Below are 16260 nucleotides of genomic sequence, written 5' to 3'. Positions count from 1 at the left end.
GGCCCGCTTGACTTCACATTCCAGGATGTTTGGCTCTAGGTGAGTGATCACACTATCGTGATTATCTGGGTTGTGAAGATCTTTTCGGTACAGTTCTTCTGTGTATTCTTGCCACCTCTTCTTAATATCTTCTGCTTCTGTTAGGTCCATACCATTTCTGTCCTTTATCGAGCCCATCTTTGCATGAAATGTTCCCGTGGTATCTCTTATTTTCTTGAAGAGATCTCTAGTCTTTCCCATTCTATCGTTTTCCTTTATTTCTTTGCATTGATCACTGAGGAAGGCTTTCTTATCTCTCCTTGCTATTCTTTGGAACTCTGCATTCAAATAGGTATATCTTTCCTTTTCTCCTTTGCTTTTTGCTTCCATCTTTTCACAGCTATTTGTAAGGCCTCCTCAGACAGCCAGTTTGCTTTTTTGCATTTCTTTTTCTTGGGGATGGTCTTGATCCCTGTCTCCTGTACAATGTCACGAACCTCCGTCCACAGTTCATCAGGCAGTCTATAAGATCTAGTCCCTTAAATCTATGTCACTTCCACTGTATAATCATAGGGGATTTGATTTAGTTCATACCTAAATGGTCTAGTGGTTTTCCCCACTTTCTTCAATTTAAGTCTGAATTTGGCAATAAGGAGTTTATGATCTCATCATCTCATCAATATCAATAAGTATTCAATAAGCTCATCAGTATCATTTTTTTTAGATTTCACATGTAAATAATATATATTTGTCTTTCTCCTTCTGACTTACTTCACTTAATATGATAATCTCTAGGTTCATCCAGATTCCTGCAAATGGCATTATTTCATTCTTTTTTATGACTGAATGATATTCCATGATGTGTGTGTGTGTATTTATATATATAGTGTGTGTGTGTGTATATATATATATATATATATATATATATATGCCACATCATCTTTTATGCATTTATCTGTCGACAGACATGAAGGTTGCTTCCACGTCTCTGCTATTATAAATGGTGCGGCTGTGAACATTAGGGTGCCTATATCTTTTCAAATTAGCATGTTTTTCCAGATATAGGCCCAGAAGTGGGATTGCTGGATCATATGGTAGTTTCTATTTTTAAAGAACCTCCATACTGTTTTCTGTAGTGGTGGCCCCAGTGTACGTTTCTGCCAACAACGTAGGAGGGTTCCCTTTTCTCCACACCCTCCCTGGCATTTACTTGTGGTCTTTTTGAGGACGGCCATTCTGACTGGTGTGAAGTGATGCCTCATTGTGGTTTTGATTTGCATTTCTCTGTTAGCGATATTGAGCACCTTTTCATGTGCCTATTGGCCATCCATATGTCTTCTTTGGAGAAATGTATATTTAGGTCTTCTGAAGGTGGGCTGAGGTTTGATTCTAAGTCCAGAAGGGACCATGACTAGTCAAGAGAGTGAGACCTGTGGAAGTTGGGACTTCTGTTTGCACCAACTCCATGGCCTTCCTCCTGAGGCGGGCAGTGTCTGCCCCTAGAAGGCTTTGAGTGGGGGAGACTGAGCCAGAGTGCTGGCACTGCTACTTCTTGCTTCCTCTGTGACATTAGGCTAATTATTTCTTTCTCTTGAAAATCAACTGACTTGTCTGCATAATGAAGGTAATACAATGTTCTTGTGTTGCATTGTCATAGGAATGAAAATGGAACACACTTTTAAGTATCCAAAGCGAAACACCTGAGAGTGTGAACAGGGCACTATTAGTAATTCCCCAGGAGCCTGGCCTGGCGGCAGTTCCCCTGACAAAGGGGCATATGTGTTCTGCTTAAGGAGCACATCCTAGGAGCTCCATGAATGGTATATCATTTCTATCGTTACATCTACTTAAGAAGGATCGCCAGATTTAGCAAAGAAAGGTGTGTCACAGTGCCCAGGGGTAAGGCCAGGTGAGAATTATGGGGTTAGAGATAAAGCAAATGTAGCCAAGATTCAATTCAGGAATCACTGGGTTTATTGCACACGATTAGCATGAAACACACGTTATCAAAGTAGGGAGAAAAAGAAGGTAGATCATAAACCAGTCCCAGGAGAAGCTTGGGAAGGAGGTGTCTAATAAGGGCAGTGGCCTCTGGTCCAGCGACAAGTGTGAACGAGAAGTCACCCTCTGCTCCAGCTGGGCCTCTGGTGCTCTGGATCAGCTCTCAACAGCGTGGAGCCAGGTCCTCCAGCAAAGAGCCTTCAAGTCACCGGACTCGGCAGTCCCACACTTCGGAGTCTGCCAGAGGGGAGTAAGGCTGCGCCCCGGGGGTTCTTGTCCCTACCAGTTGCTCCTTCCGTTCCTGTGAAGTTTTCCTGAGCACATTACAAGACAATTTCTTTATCTAAAGTGACACTCTTAATTTATCACACTAAGACACCACAGTCCTACCCCAGATGTTCCAAAACAACTAATAAGGAAGTTTATGTTGGCCACTGTGACTCCATCTTGAACACAGCTCAAGTTCTGCCAGATGAATAGGAATCGTGGCATGAAAGAACTCTCATTATAACAGAGGATCTGAAATATTGCCTGGAATGTGCTTACACTAAAAAAAAAAAAAAATGTTGTTTATCTGAAATTCAGATTTAACTGGCTATACTGCACCTTATCTGGCAACTCTTGTTTAAGAGCCTCAGGTCACAGAGAGTTAAGTGATCAACCAGACAATGTCATAAGAGGGACTGCCTCTTAGAAACATACTGTTGCATTGGTTCTTTTCTCCCAGTAGCCACTGGGGTTGTTTTGGAGCCGGCCTTAGGAGAAAGGGGAAGAGAAACCGGATGAGGGTGGGAATGGCGGCAGTGATGGAAGGCTCAGGGAAACTGGACGGAAGATGGAAGATCTCTTGAGGAAGGAATAGAGACGACCTTAGATCCTTTCAGGGCTTGGAGGTTTAAGAGATGAAGGACAGAATGAACCCTTTGGGGGAAAGATGAAGAGGGGTTTGAAAAGCTCAGGGAGAGGTGCTGAGTTGCACTTTCAAAGGCCTGAAGGCAGGAGGATGGTTACTGGTAACTGGGGTAAAGTTTCAGGTGTTTATCTCAATCCTGACCTGTCAGCATGTTGAGTTATTTACCAGAATGTTCAGGGGAGAAGATAAGCAGGTTTTGTGTTTTTTTTTTTTTCCAGCTAAAAGGAGTTTAAAAGCAAGCGAGATGAACCACCGCCTCCTACACACTGAGTGCTACAGGCACTGATGAGAGGGCTGTGCTGTGGTAGGAGTAGGGCCGGGGGCAGTCCAACGGCCAAGGCCAGGGCTCTGTCTTAGTCCTGTCCGGCTCCTAGGGACACCTGCTTGTTAGTGGCAGGGATGTCCTGGGACTCTGCGGAGCCGGGACTAATGTGAGCCCGAGGCTGTCATTGTTGCAGATGGAGTCTGGGGAGGCTGGCCTCTTGGCTGGGGCCTTGCCCCAATGGGCCATCAGCCCCACTGACCCCTCATCGAGGGGCCCTCCCTCTTTGGGAGAGGGTGGTATAGTTAACATAATTTAAGGAGTGATGTGGCGGATGCAAGCAGTAGGTTTATTTCCCGTGACGGCTCACAGACGTTCAGTCTGGGTTAAGCCCCTGTGCATACACATACACTTAGGCATCCCCTTATTCTGGGTGTGAGAGGAGCAGCTGAACCTTTCCCCTTTCTTAGATGAGTCCTGGTGTGGGAGGGAGAGATTTCCACTGTCAGCCCCTCCTGAGATCAGATGGCTTGCTTGTGTGGAGATGAAGGGACTATTTGAAAGCCTTTCAAGAAAGCAGAGCACATGACAGCTGCGAGTTCTTACTCTGCTGTTTTTACCTCGTGGTCGGTAGAGGAGAGAAATTTGCTTCCAGCAAGTGGGGTCAAGTCCTTTTTCTCTCTTTCCCCTTCCTCCCCATAACCCACACAAGGCTGCCCCATGCATTCCCCTACAACTCAGCTAACCAAACCACACACTGGGACCAAGAAACAGGAGTGAGACGGCGAAGGGTGGAATCAAGGGCGCGCACCTGGCTCCCATCTCCCACCCACCTTTCTCCTCTATTGCATTCAGACTTTTTTTTCACTCAGCAATCCCCTCACTTGGGTTTCGGCATGCAGCTTGTTTCCACTTTAGCTTCTGTTCCCCAGGGGCGTGACTTCTTGCTCATTCTCACACGTGACAAGGCAAGGGTGAGTGAGGGAACTGTCAAATGAAAAACTCTGAAGCCTATCAAGGAGAAGCATGGACAGAAGATGAGAGCCCACTGTGTGCCCTCGTGTCTACCCTCCACTTTCTCTCGCCAGTGTTTGGATTCAAGTGTGCGCTCCAGATCTAGAGTTAAAAGTACTCAATAGGAAAAAAAAAAGCTCATTTATTCTGAGATTATGCCCTTCCTACTTTTTGGTGTTAAAATTTCTTTTTTTTCTCCCATAAAATGAAGGTCATAATAAATGATTTTAAAACTGTTTATAGTAAGCAAATATTAGAAGCCTCATATCAGTCCTTGGAAATAATTTCTTTAAAACATTTTACTCTTACACTTGAAATCCCAAAGTCTGGGAACCACTGGTTTGGAACCTTGGCCACCACAGGTGGCTGGGCCCGAGCCAGCATTCACATTCAGGTGCCTGACGTGGTGCCCACAGGAACACCTGTGTACCGCAGCATCCTTTCATGACAGGTGGGAAGGGGATAGAGCAGACTCCTTCTGACATCATGGATTCTAGGATAGAACAAATCTTACCTCCCACTGATGTCCTTATCATACCATATAAATTGATGAGAAATTCAGCATGCATTTTGGCAGCCACAAAATGCTATCTGCTCTGTTTTGGGGCTTCCCTGGTGGCTCAGATGGTGAAGTATCCACCTGCAATGCGGGAGACCTGGGTTCGATCCATGGATTGGGGAAAACCCCCTGGAGGAGGGCATGACAACCCACTCCAGTATTCTTGCCTGGAGCGTTTCATGGACAGAGGAGCCAGGTGGGCTACAGTCCATGGGGTCACACAGAGTCGGACACGACTGAGCGACTAAGCACAGCACGGCATCTCTGTTTTTGAGTTACGTGTAGAAAGAACCTGAAATAGCTTCTCCACTGGCATCTGTTTTTAATTAGCTCTGTTGCTTTCTGATTTTGTTAAATTGAACAAGTATGTATTTGAATACTAACTGGGCAAATGTGGAATGAGGGCCTGTGGGAAAACTAGAAGTAGATCAGACGTGGTTTCTGCCTTCCAAGAGGTTACAACCCAGTAGGTCAGTAAGACAAGAAAATGACCAGTTGTGATAAAGAGGGGACCATGGGGGAGAGGCGTGAGATGCAGCAATCTCAGGAGCGGGGTGGGGAAACGGAGCAGTTCAGAGGAGACAGAGGTGACGGGGGACCGGCAGAAGCATTATGAGAAAGATGACATCTAAATGGACCAAACTATGTGAGCATCGTGGGGGCAGCAACTGTGTGATCACCCTATGTCCCTAGATCCCTGTACTTGTTTTCTCAGTCACTTCAGTCGTGTCCGACTCTGTGTGACCCCATGGACCATAGCCCACCAGTCTCCTCTCTCTATGGGATTCTCCAGGCAACGAGACTGGAGTGGGTGGCCATTTCCTTCTCCAGGACATATTCCTGACCCAGGGATCGAACCTGCGTCTCCTGCATTGGTAGGTGGATTCTTTACCACTGAGCCACCTCAAGGGATGTTTTCTCAGATTTCAATTCAGTGGCTGCAGTACTTATTTTCCACCACAAGAGGGAGCTACTGCCCAGTTTATTTAACTAAAATAGTATTTCTCCAGGTTTACCCGTCGGAGAAGGCAATGGCAACCCACTCCAGTACTCTTGCCTGGAAAATCCCATGGAGGGAGCAGCCTGGTGGGCTGACGTCTATGGGGTCACACAGAGTCGGACACGACTGAAGCGACTTCGCAGCAGCAGGTTTACCCGTACTGTGCCGTGTAACTACCCTCCCCCTAAATAGCCCACCAAGCCAAAATTTCTTATCACAATACAATAAAATTATTATTGATGATGTATAATTTTCTAAAAGGAATTTCTAAGTTACATGAAGTGTGTGTGTGTGTGTGTGTGTGTGTGTGTGTGTGTATTTAAAATGTTTTATAAACAATTACCTTAGACCAGGCTGGAATGTTCTTCAGTTCAGTTCAGTCGCTCAGTCGTGTGCTACTCTTTGTGACCCCATGAATCGAAGCACACCAGGCCTCCCTGTCCATCACCACCTCCCGGAGTTTACCCAAACCCATGTCCATCGAGTCAGTGATGCCATCCAACCATCTTGTCCTCTGTCGTCCCCTTCTCCTCCCGCCCCCAATCCTTCCCAGCATCAGCGTCTTTTCCAATGAGTCAACTCTTCGCATGAGGTGGCCAAAGTATTGGAGTTTTAGCTTCAACATCAGTCCTTCCAATGAACACCCAGGACTGATCTCCTTTAGGATGGACTGGTTGGATCTCCTTGCAGTCCAAGGGACTCTCACGAGTCTTCTCCAACACCACAGTTCAAAAGCATCAATTCTTCAGCGCTCAGCTTTCTTCACTGTCCAGCTCTCACATCCATACATGACCACTGGAAAAACCATAGCCTTGACTAGATGGACCTTTGTTGGCAAAGTAATGTCTCTGCTTTTAAATATGCTATCTAGGTTGACCATAACCTTCCTTCCAAGGAGTAAGCGTCTTTTAATTTTATGGCTGCAATCACCATCAGCAGTGATTTTGGAGCCCCCAAAAATAAAGTCTGACACTGTTTCCACTGTTTCCCCATCTATTTGCCATGAAGTGATGGGACCAGATGCCATGATCTTAGTTTTCTGAATGTTGAGCTTTAAGCCAACTTTTTCACTCTCCTCTTTCACTTTCATCAAGAGGCTCTTTAGTTCTTCTTCACTTTCTGCCACAAGGGTGGTGTCATCTGCATATCTGAGGTTATTGATATTTCTCCCGGCAATCTTGATTCCAGCTTGTGCTTCTTCCAGCCCAGTGTTCAGGTCCTAAATAATCCAGGGTTTCCCAGTTATGAGAACTTTGCTTATAAAAATGCCTTAGGACCTCATATGTGGGCAACAAATCTGAGTTAACAATCACTTCTAAGTGCCTGAGAATTCATGAGACTCAACGTCTAGGAGAGATGTCAGTTGAGTATAGACTTTTGAACTTCTATGTGCAATTTCATTTTGCAAAAAGCTACAAAATATAGAGGGCTTCTCAAGCGGTGCAGTGGTAAAGAATCCGCCTGCCAATGCAGGAGACACGAGAGACGTGGGCTGGATCCCTGGGTTGGAAAGACCCCCCGGAGGTGGAAATGACAACCCACTCCAGTATTCTTTCCTGGAGGATTTCATGGACAGAGGAGCCTGACGGGCTACAGTCCATGGGGTCAAAGAGTCGGACACGACTGAGCACCACCACAAAGTATAGATTACAAAGTTGTCAAAATACAGGTTTGTCTTAAATAAAAACACCTGGTATATATAGTAACCAGAGCTTAGAAAGAAAGCTAGCAAGTAATTGTGTATATAATTTGAAAGGTTTTCTTGATTTATAAAGGATTCTTTATAGAACTTTTCCAACAGAAATCTTCCTAGTACTGTACATTAAAAAAAACACACTTGAATTCCCTAAATTGAATCTACACACTATTTTTCAGCAACATCGTTTCTGTCAAATAAAGTGTGTGCTGTTATCTAAAAACAGCCTCTATAAATGAGTATATAGATAATTTAAATGTGAGAGGTAGCATTGTTAAGGTAAACTGAGATCAATGTGTTTTTAGCTGCCTGAGAATGAAATAATAGAGTTTAAAGTGAAAGAATATTTTCCCAATTCATAACCAAACTCAACCTATGTAAAGAAATCTGGATTTCATCTTCAGTGAAGAAAACAACCCCTCTGGTCCTCCCAGAACTGTTTCATTACTGCCGATTCTTTTGGAACAGTGAGTCCCGGCTTTCTGCCATCACCAGTGGCCACACTCTCCCTTGTCTGATGCCCATGTTTATCCATCCCCTTCTACCTGTACTGTTGTTCCATGCTCTTCACTCCTAGAGGACACGTACCAGGGCTTCTTGGTTTTTGTGTCACTTACAGAGCCTAGCCGCGGGCCGGTGGTGGGTTCTTCAATTGCTGTTAGAAAAGAAAAAAATCACAGCCAAGGATGACTGATTTTTAAAAAGGAGGAAAAAAATGGGCTCTTAAAGTTTAAGGTTGTATGTTTGCTTATTTTCTGGCTGCTTGGTTGTTAAATCTTAATGCTCCAGTCAAGAGGTAGCAGGGGTGGTAAGGAGCGCAGACTCGGGGTTCGAATCCCAGCTCTGCCGCTTCTCGCTGTGTGTTCTTAGGGAAGAGTCCTATCTTTCTCATGTCTCTGTTTCTTGATCAGTAACATGGGATGATGCCAATGTGGATATGAAACTTCCCACATAGGGTTTATTCTTTATAAAATACACAGAACAGTGTCTGACATCTAGTAGATACTACTAGTGATTATAAAATAGAATAATTATATTGATTGAGATGTAGTCAAAGTGTACTTTGATTCATTAAAAGTCAAAATAAAGCTTTTAAAAAATGTAATGGAGATGGGGTGATGAAAATGTTCTGGAATTATGTAGTGGTGATGGTTGCATAGCCTTGTATACTAAAACCCACTGAAATGTTTATTTTCAAAGAGTAGGTTTTATGGTATGTGAATTATATCTCAATTTAAAAAATGTAGTGGAGGAAAATCCAACAAATATTTATGGACACATAATAGATACTCAACCATCTCCTGAGTGTGGTGGAGGGCACAAAGCGGTTTAGGACATAATCTTTGCTCTGGAGGCTGTCACTGATAGAGCACCTTCAGAATGTCACGGGTACCTTCCCCAGCAGCCTGGGTGATATCGCTGTCCACACTGCTTGCTGTGAGACTCAGAAAGGTTACGGTGCTTGCCCAAGGTCCCTCAGAAAGTATGAGTAGTAGGAACCGGCCATCTTCTTCCAGTAGGGACAGTTTTATTGAGGACAGATGACTTACATCTCTAGAGTAACTAGTGAAGCAGACATCACAAGAGGTCGTGCGCATGTGCGTGCTAAGTCGCTTCAGTTGTGTCCAGCTCTTTGCGACCCTTTGGACTGCAGCCCGCCAGGCTCCTCTTTCCATGGGATTCTCCAGGCAGAAATACTGGAGTGGGTTGCCGTGCTCTCCTCCAGGGAATCTTCCTGACCCAAAGATTGAATCCAAGTCTCTTACGTCTCCTGCATTGGCAGCCGGGTTCTTTACCACTAGCGCCACCTGGGAAGCCCCACAGGAGGTCATCAGGCCCAATAAGGTGAGGTCAGGAGAAGCAAAAGAAGCTGCCAGCGACAGAGAAGATTTCTGGAGGCAAAGGCCTTTAGATGGGTCTTTATAGAAAGGGAAGGTGTGTACATGTTGGTCACAGTGGGAGTAGGTGTCCTAGATGTGTAAGAAGTGCTCACTGACCAGCTTTTCCTAGAATTATGCATATTCTCAGGTTGAAAGCCTTACATGATCATGTAAACAACGTGGTGGATGAAGCATTCAGATGACATAGCTGAGGCCGTAGGCATTTATTTGAACAAATGACACCAAGGTAGGGTATCAATGAGAGAACAAGACGATCTAAACACAGTTTAGTTGGCTTGACTCACCACCCATATGCTTCTTTCATCATTTATTCAGTGCATTTTGTTGTTGTTGTTAAGCACCTACATAATACCTGAGAGTATAAACACAAATAAAATACAATGTTTGACTTTGGGGAAGATTCCAAGCTAGGAGTTGACATCAGACAGATATACAAGAAAACAAAGTGAAGTGATAAGTGATATATAGCAAAGGGCTACAGAAAGGAGAATGGGAAACACTACATTAAATTGATATTCAAAAAAATAAAGGTTGTTCATGAGGTTTATTTTTCTGGCTAAAACGTTTTATGAAGTACCTTAGCAGGGCCTTCACCCACTGACAGAAGGGTGAGAAGGATTTGAGGAGGAGGTGCCCAAGGGCCTGGAAGAGAAAAGCGATCTCTCTTCACTCTGCTCTTGTGGGCTCTCTGGGTGGTGGGTGGGCCCCTCGCCCCAAAGTGGGTTTAACTGTGAAGTGGGGCGATTTCCCATCCTGAGGGGAAATATGTGGGGGCCTGGTTGGAGGAGAGAGTCAGGCTCCCTCAGGATAGGTGTGGAGAGCGAGGCGGTTCATCTCCCCCAAGAGGGAGCTAGTTTCTCTCTCCAGGCCCCATTTTCACCCTATCCTCACTCAGGGACTATATGTCAAGGATAAGAAAGGAGCACTTTGTGATTTAAAAAAACAACACTTATTATTGTGGTAAAATACACACAGCATGAAATGTATCATTTTAATCATCTTTAAGTATGGAATCTAACAGCATTAAGTACACTGACAAGGTTATGCAACCATCACCACTCTCTATTTCCAGAATTTATTTATCATCCCAAACTAAAACTATACCCAGGAAGCAATAACTTGCCTCTTCCCTCCCCCTCTGGTAACCACATTCTACTTTCTGTCTCTATGAATTTGACTACTCTAGATATCTCATTTAAGTGGCATCATTTAGTTATTTGTCTTTTTGCATTTGGCTAATTTCACTTAGCATAATGTTTTCAAGGTTTATCTCTATTGTAGCATGTGTCAGAATTTCTTGCCTTTGTAAGGCTGAATACTATTCCATTGCATATATGTATCACATTTTCTTCATCCATTTATCCACTGGTGGACACTTGGCTTGTTTCTACCTTTTGACTGTCATGAATAATACTGCTATAAACATTGGTGTACAAGTGCCTGTTCAAGTCCCCCATTTAAATTCCGTTGGGTTTATGCCTTGAAGTAGAATTGCTGGATTGTATGGTAATTCTGTTTAGCTTTTTTTTGGGGGGGTGGGAACCACCAAACTGATTTCTATAGTGGCTGCACTATTTCGTATTCTCAGTAACAGTACACAAGGGTTTCAATTGTTTCACATCCTTGTTGATAGCAACTGCAGAAGAATGTGGAAAGGATCCTGAACTTGAGATGAAAGAAGTCAAGTACCACTTCTGGTTTTTTCTTTTAATTATCCTTCCATACTAAAGGAAAACAGTCCTGAATTCTTTGGAAGGACTGATGCTGAAGCTGAAAATCCAATACTTTGGCCACTTGATGCGAAGAACTGACTCATTGGAAAAGACCCTGATGCTGGAAAAGATTGAAGGCGGTGGGGAGGGAGGTGGGAGGGGGGTCCAGGAAGGGGAACACATGTAAACCCATGGCTGATTCATGTCAATGTATGGCAAAAACTACTACAATATTGTAAAGTAATTAGCCCCCAACTAAAATAAATAAATTTATTTGAAAAAAAAAAAAGATTGAAGGTGGGAGGAGAAGGGGACGACAGAGAATAAGATGGTTGGATGGCATCACCGACTCAATGGACATGAGTTTGAGTAAACTCTGGGAGTTGGTGATGGACAGGGAGGCCTGGCATGCTGCAATCCATGGGGTTGCAAAGAGTTGGACATGACTGAATGACTGCACTCAACTGAATCCTCCCTTCCCAGCTCTGCTTTTTTTAAAAATGTATTTTATCTTTTGGCTGTCCTGGGTCTTCATTGCTGCATGGACTTTTTCTCTAGTTGCAGCAATCAGGGGCTACTCTCTAGTTGGGATGCACCAGCTTCTCATTGCAGTGGCTTCTCTTGTTGTGGAGACGGGCTCTAGGCACCCAGGATTCAGTAGCTGCGGCTCCAGGGTTCTCAAGCTTAGGCTCAATAGTTGTGACACTCAGGCTTAGTTGCTCTGCAGCATGTGGGATCTTCCCAGATCAGGGATCAAACCTGTGTCTCCTGTATTGGCAGGTAGACTCTTTACCACTGAGCCACCAGGGAAGCCCCCCAGCTCTGCTTTTTAATAATGTTTATTTGCGAATAATTTTAGATTTACAGAAATTTTATAAAGGTAGTAAGTAGTCTTTGTCTGTTTGGGCTGCTATCACAGAATACCATAGACTGGGTGGCTTATGAACAATAGAAATTTATTTTTCGCAGTTCTGGAGGATGGAAGTCCAAGATGAGGGTGCAGGCAGGGTTGGGTCCTGGGGAGAAGGATCTGACTGCAGACTTCTTGCTGTGTCCTTACCTTGTGGAAGGGGTGAGCTAGCTCTCTGGAGCCTCTTTAACGAGGCCATCAATATCATTCATGGGAGCTCCACCCTCATGACTAAGAACCTCCCAAGAAGCTGACTCCCTGACATCTTCATATTGGGCATTAGAATGTCAACATAGGAATTTGGGAAAGACACAATTAGACCATTGTAACAGTACACCACATGCCTTTCTCCCAGCTTCCCTCACTATTGACATAGCCATGGTACATTTATCCAAACTAAGCAGAGAAGATGGGTATAATACTATTAACTAAATGATAGACTTTATACAGATTTCATAATATTTCCATTAAAGTCCTTTTCCTGTTCCAGAGTGCAATCCTGAACGGCACTAAGCAGCTCTCCTTTTTAATTTTTTTTTGTAAAAATAGAGGTATAGGGCTTCCCTGGTGGTCTAGCCGTTATGAGTCCAAACTCTCAGTGCCAGGGGTATGGGTTTGAGCCTTGATTGGGGAAGTTCTGTATGCTGCGGGGCATGGTCAAAATAATAAATAAATGTTCTTTTATATATTTTTTAAAAGAAAATAAAATATCATGGTATAAATGACACATAGCAGTATGTTAGTTTCAGGCTCACAACATAATGATTTGATACTTGTTTACACCGCAAAACAATGACCACAGGAAGTCTAGTTAACATCTGTCACCTTATATGGTTACAAAAATTTTTTTTCCTGTGATGAGAACTTGTACGATGTACTCTCTTTAGCACTTTCAAATATGCAGTACGGTATTATTAACTATAGTCACCATGCTGTACATTGCATCCCCAGGACTTACTTATTTTATAGCTGAAACTTTGTAACTTCTGGTTCCCTTCACCCATTTTGTTCCTCTCCCCTCCAGCCTTCGCCTCTGGCAATCACCAATCTATTTCCTGTATCTATGATCTTGGCTCTGGATTTTTAAATTATTATAATTATTTGTAGATTCCATATATATAAATGAAATCATTCAATATTTGTCTTTCTCTGTCTGGCTTACTTCACTTAGTATAATAATCTCTAGGTCCATCCATGTTGCTGCAAATGGCATTATTTCATTTTTTAATGGCTGAGTAGTATTCCGTTGTGTGTTTGTATATATATATATATATATATATATATATCTTCTTTAGCCACTCATCTGTCGATGGAAATTTAGGTTGCTTCCATGTCTTGGCTGTTGTAAATAGTGCTGCTACGAATCTTTTCAAATTAGAGTTTTTTCCAGATACATGCCCAGGAGTGGGATTGCTGGATCATAGGGTAGCTCTATTTTTAGTTTTTAAAGAAACCTCCATACTGTTCTCCATAGGGGCTACACCAATTTAGATTCCCACCAACAGTATAGGAGGGGTCCCTTTTCTCCACATTCTCTCTAAAACTTGTTATTTCTTGTCTGTTTGATAATATCCATTCTAACAGGTGTGAGGTAATGCCTCATTGTGATTTTGATTTTCATTTTCCCGATGGTTAGTGATGTTAAACATCTTTTCCTGTGACTGTTGGCCATCTGTATGTCTTCTTTGGAAAAATGTCTATTCAGGTCCTCTGCCTGTTTTAAAATTGGATTTTATTTTTTTTGCTGTTGTGTGAGTTCTTTATATTTTTTGGATATTACCTTCTTTTCAGATATATGATTTGCAAATATTTCTTTCAGTTCAGTAGGTGGCCTTCTCATTTTGTGAATGGTTTCTGTTGCTGTGTAGCAGCTCAACAGCTTTTAATTTGCTGAGACCCTTCAGACACACTCCTCTCCCAGCCTCAGTTTTCTCACGTGTCCAATGGGAACAAGGATAACAGTAACCTCCACCCCGAAAGATCTGATGAGGATTGAGGGGCTAGAAGAGGTAAGTGTTTTGTGGGCCATTAAGCTTCATGTCCACAAAAGGGATCGACCTTGAAGCCCGAAGCATCCCTGCTCTCACCAGCTGGCCTCCCTGCCCTGCACCAGGTCTTGTGCCTCTTGGTGGCTCAGCTGCCAGAGGCCAAGGGGAGGGAGGCTGTCCCCACCTTCCCCCAGACGCCTGCCCTGCTCAGAGGAGTCCTGGTACTCCTGACCCCACAGGGGACACTAACCCGATGGACTGAGGGCTCTGGCCTCCATCAGGGCCTCCTCCCAATGCTTCCTGTGTATTTAAAAAGAAAATCCCCCAAGTGCCAGCAGCTCCATGCTTTGGGATGGAGAGAGGCTGGAGGTTACGGGCTCCGCTCTCTCCCTGGGTGTCTGAAATGCCGACTTGGGATGCCCCCAGCCACAGAAGGGGAGGAGACCTGGAGCTGGCTCAGCTGCTTTGTAGTCCTCTCCAGGTTGGGGTCCCGGGCTTAGGGGGCAGGGTGAGTTCTGAATCTGTTTTGAGAGATGTCAGGGGTTGAGTTTAGTGTGCTTCCTCCACTCCTGGCTCCCCCTGGGGCTTCCTGGGAGGATTTCTTCTTTGCCCATGGCCACTCCTTCCCACAAGTCTTCTTGGTTCGTGCTCAATAGTGGGTTGAATGGTGGCCCCCCAAAAGCCTAACCTCTGCTACCTGTCAATGTCACATTCTTTAGAAATAGGATCTTTCAAGGCAAGCAGCTGTTTCATGACTCATTTAACACATTGCAGTGGACCTGTTTACAGAGGACTTTTCCCTTTTTGCGTGACATGGCTGTTCCAACCCACAGAGAATCCCTTTGTTGGTAAATTGGAGGTGTGTACTATGGCTCATAGAGCTTAAATTCAGAAGTTTATGCCTCATATCTGAAACAAAGGGAAATAACACACTCTGCTTAAGAGTACATAAATCCCCTCAAAGTGTTTGTTTTTAAACATATTTTCACGTAAAGAGTTCTGTTGAATGTCATGAATAGGCTAGGGAGAGGGAGGAATCTTCCAGAAACATGCATATGTTGTTTACTAGCAGATGACATCTACAAAATGTATTTGAAAGACACCTGAAACTTGTATTTTTTTTGTAGGTTAACTAGCAGGTTAATATTTTAAAAAGGTAATTCTTCTAAAGGACAGTTTTTATACTTCAGACTATCTTGATTGTCAACGTGTACAAACTATAATTTTAAAATTTATACCATCACATGATTGTAAGTTTTAGTTGTCTTAAGTTAGGAATTCGTGAAAATCTATGTATGCTGGATATGGGTCAAAAATGACTATTATTTGCAAAAAATTATAAAGAAATGGGAAGAAAAGATACTGCAAGACTCAGATACTGGTTGGAAATAATCTTCAAGTTACCCTCAATCTCCCATTGTTTTCAGTTTCTCAGAAAGAATGAATGAAATGAAATATAGCAGAATATTAACCCATATAAAAAGGCTTCCCTGCTGGCCCAACGGGTAAGGAATCTGCCTACAGTGCAGGAGACACAGGAAATGTGAGTTTGATTCCTGGGTCAGGAAGAACCCTGGAGGAGGAAATGGCAACCCACTCCAGTATTCTTGCCTGAAAAATCCCAAGGACAGAGGAGCCTGGGGGGCTCCGGTCCATGTGGTATCAAAAAGTTGGACATAACTGAGTGACTGAGTACAGCACAGCACAAAAATAAAGTGTATCCAAATATTGTAACGTAAGAAAAAAAAGAAATAGGATCTTTGCAGATGAAATTGAATTAAAGATCTTGTGATCAGATTGTCTTTCAGACCCACCCTAAATTCAATGACAGGTGTTTTTTTTTTGTAAGAGACATAAAAGGAGACGACACAGGTGGGGCAGAGGAGAAGGTCATTGAAGACAGAGGCAGAGAGTGTAGTTATCCTGCCACAAGCCAGGGAACGACAAGGGTTGTGGCAGCCACTACAAGCCAGGAGTGAGGTGTGGAGCCTGTCCTTCCTCAGGCATCCAGAGGGAACCAGCCTGTCAACACCTTAATTTTGGACTTCTGGCCTTGTCTTATTCAGCTCTGGCTGTCAACACAAAGCACGACAAACCGGGTGGCTTAAACAACAGAAATCAATTTTGTCACGGTTCTGGAGACCGGAAGTCTGAGCTTAGTGTACTGGCCTGGTTGGGTTCTGGTGTGGGCCCTCCTCCTGGCTGGCAGACTGCTGCCTTTTCTTTGTGGCCAGCACATGGCAGAAAGAATGACAGACAGCAAGCTCTCTGGTGACCCTCCTTAAAAGGCCACTAATCCCATTATGAGGACCCCACTCTCAGGAC

General features: G+C 43.8%; 1 long non-coding RNA gene across 1 annotated transcript in view; it reads left to right on the top strand.

Moving 5' to 3' along the window:
* Window positions 1-16260, top strand: part of LOC145543563 (uncharacterized) — a 52061-nt gene that overhangs the window by 2713 nt on the left and 33088 nt on the right. The window contains exon 2 of the long non-coding RNA XR_014080868.1: window positions 13772-13956. This is a non-coding gene — a long non-coding RNA (uncharacterized LOC145543563). The remainder of the gene's footprint in view (window positions 1-13771; window positions 13957-16260) is intronic.

This window comes from Giraffa tippelskirchi, chromosome 3 (genome assembly GCF_054371585.1).
Source record: "Giraffa tippelskirchi isolate mGirTip1 chromosome 3, T2T-mGirTip1v1.2.pri, whole genome shotgun sequence".
Classification (NCBI taxonomy): domain Eukaryota; kingdom Metazoa; phylum Chordata; class Mammalia; order Artiodactyla; family Giraffidae; genus Giraffa; species Giraffa tippelskirchi.
This window is presented reverse-complemented; position numbering and strand designations above follow the sequence as displayed.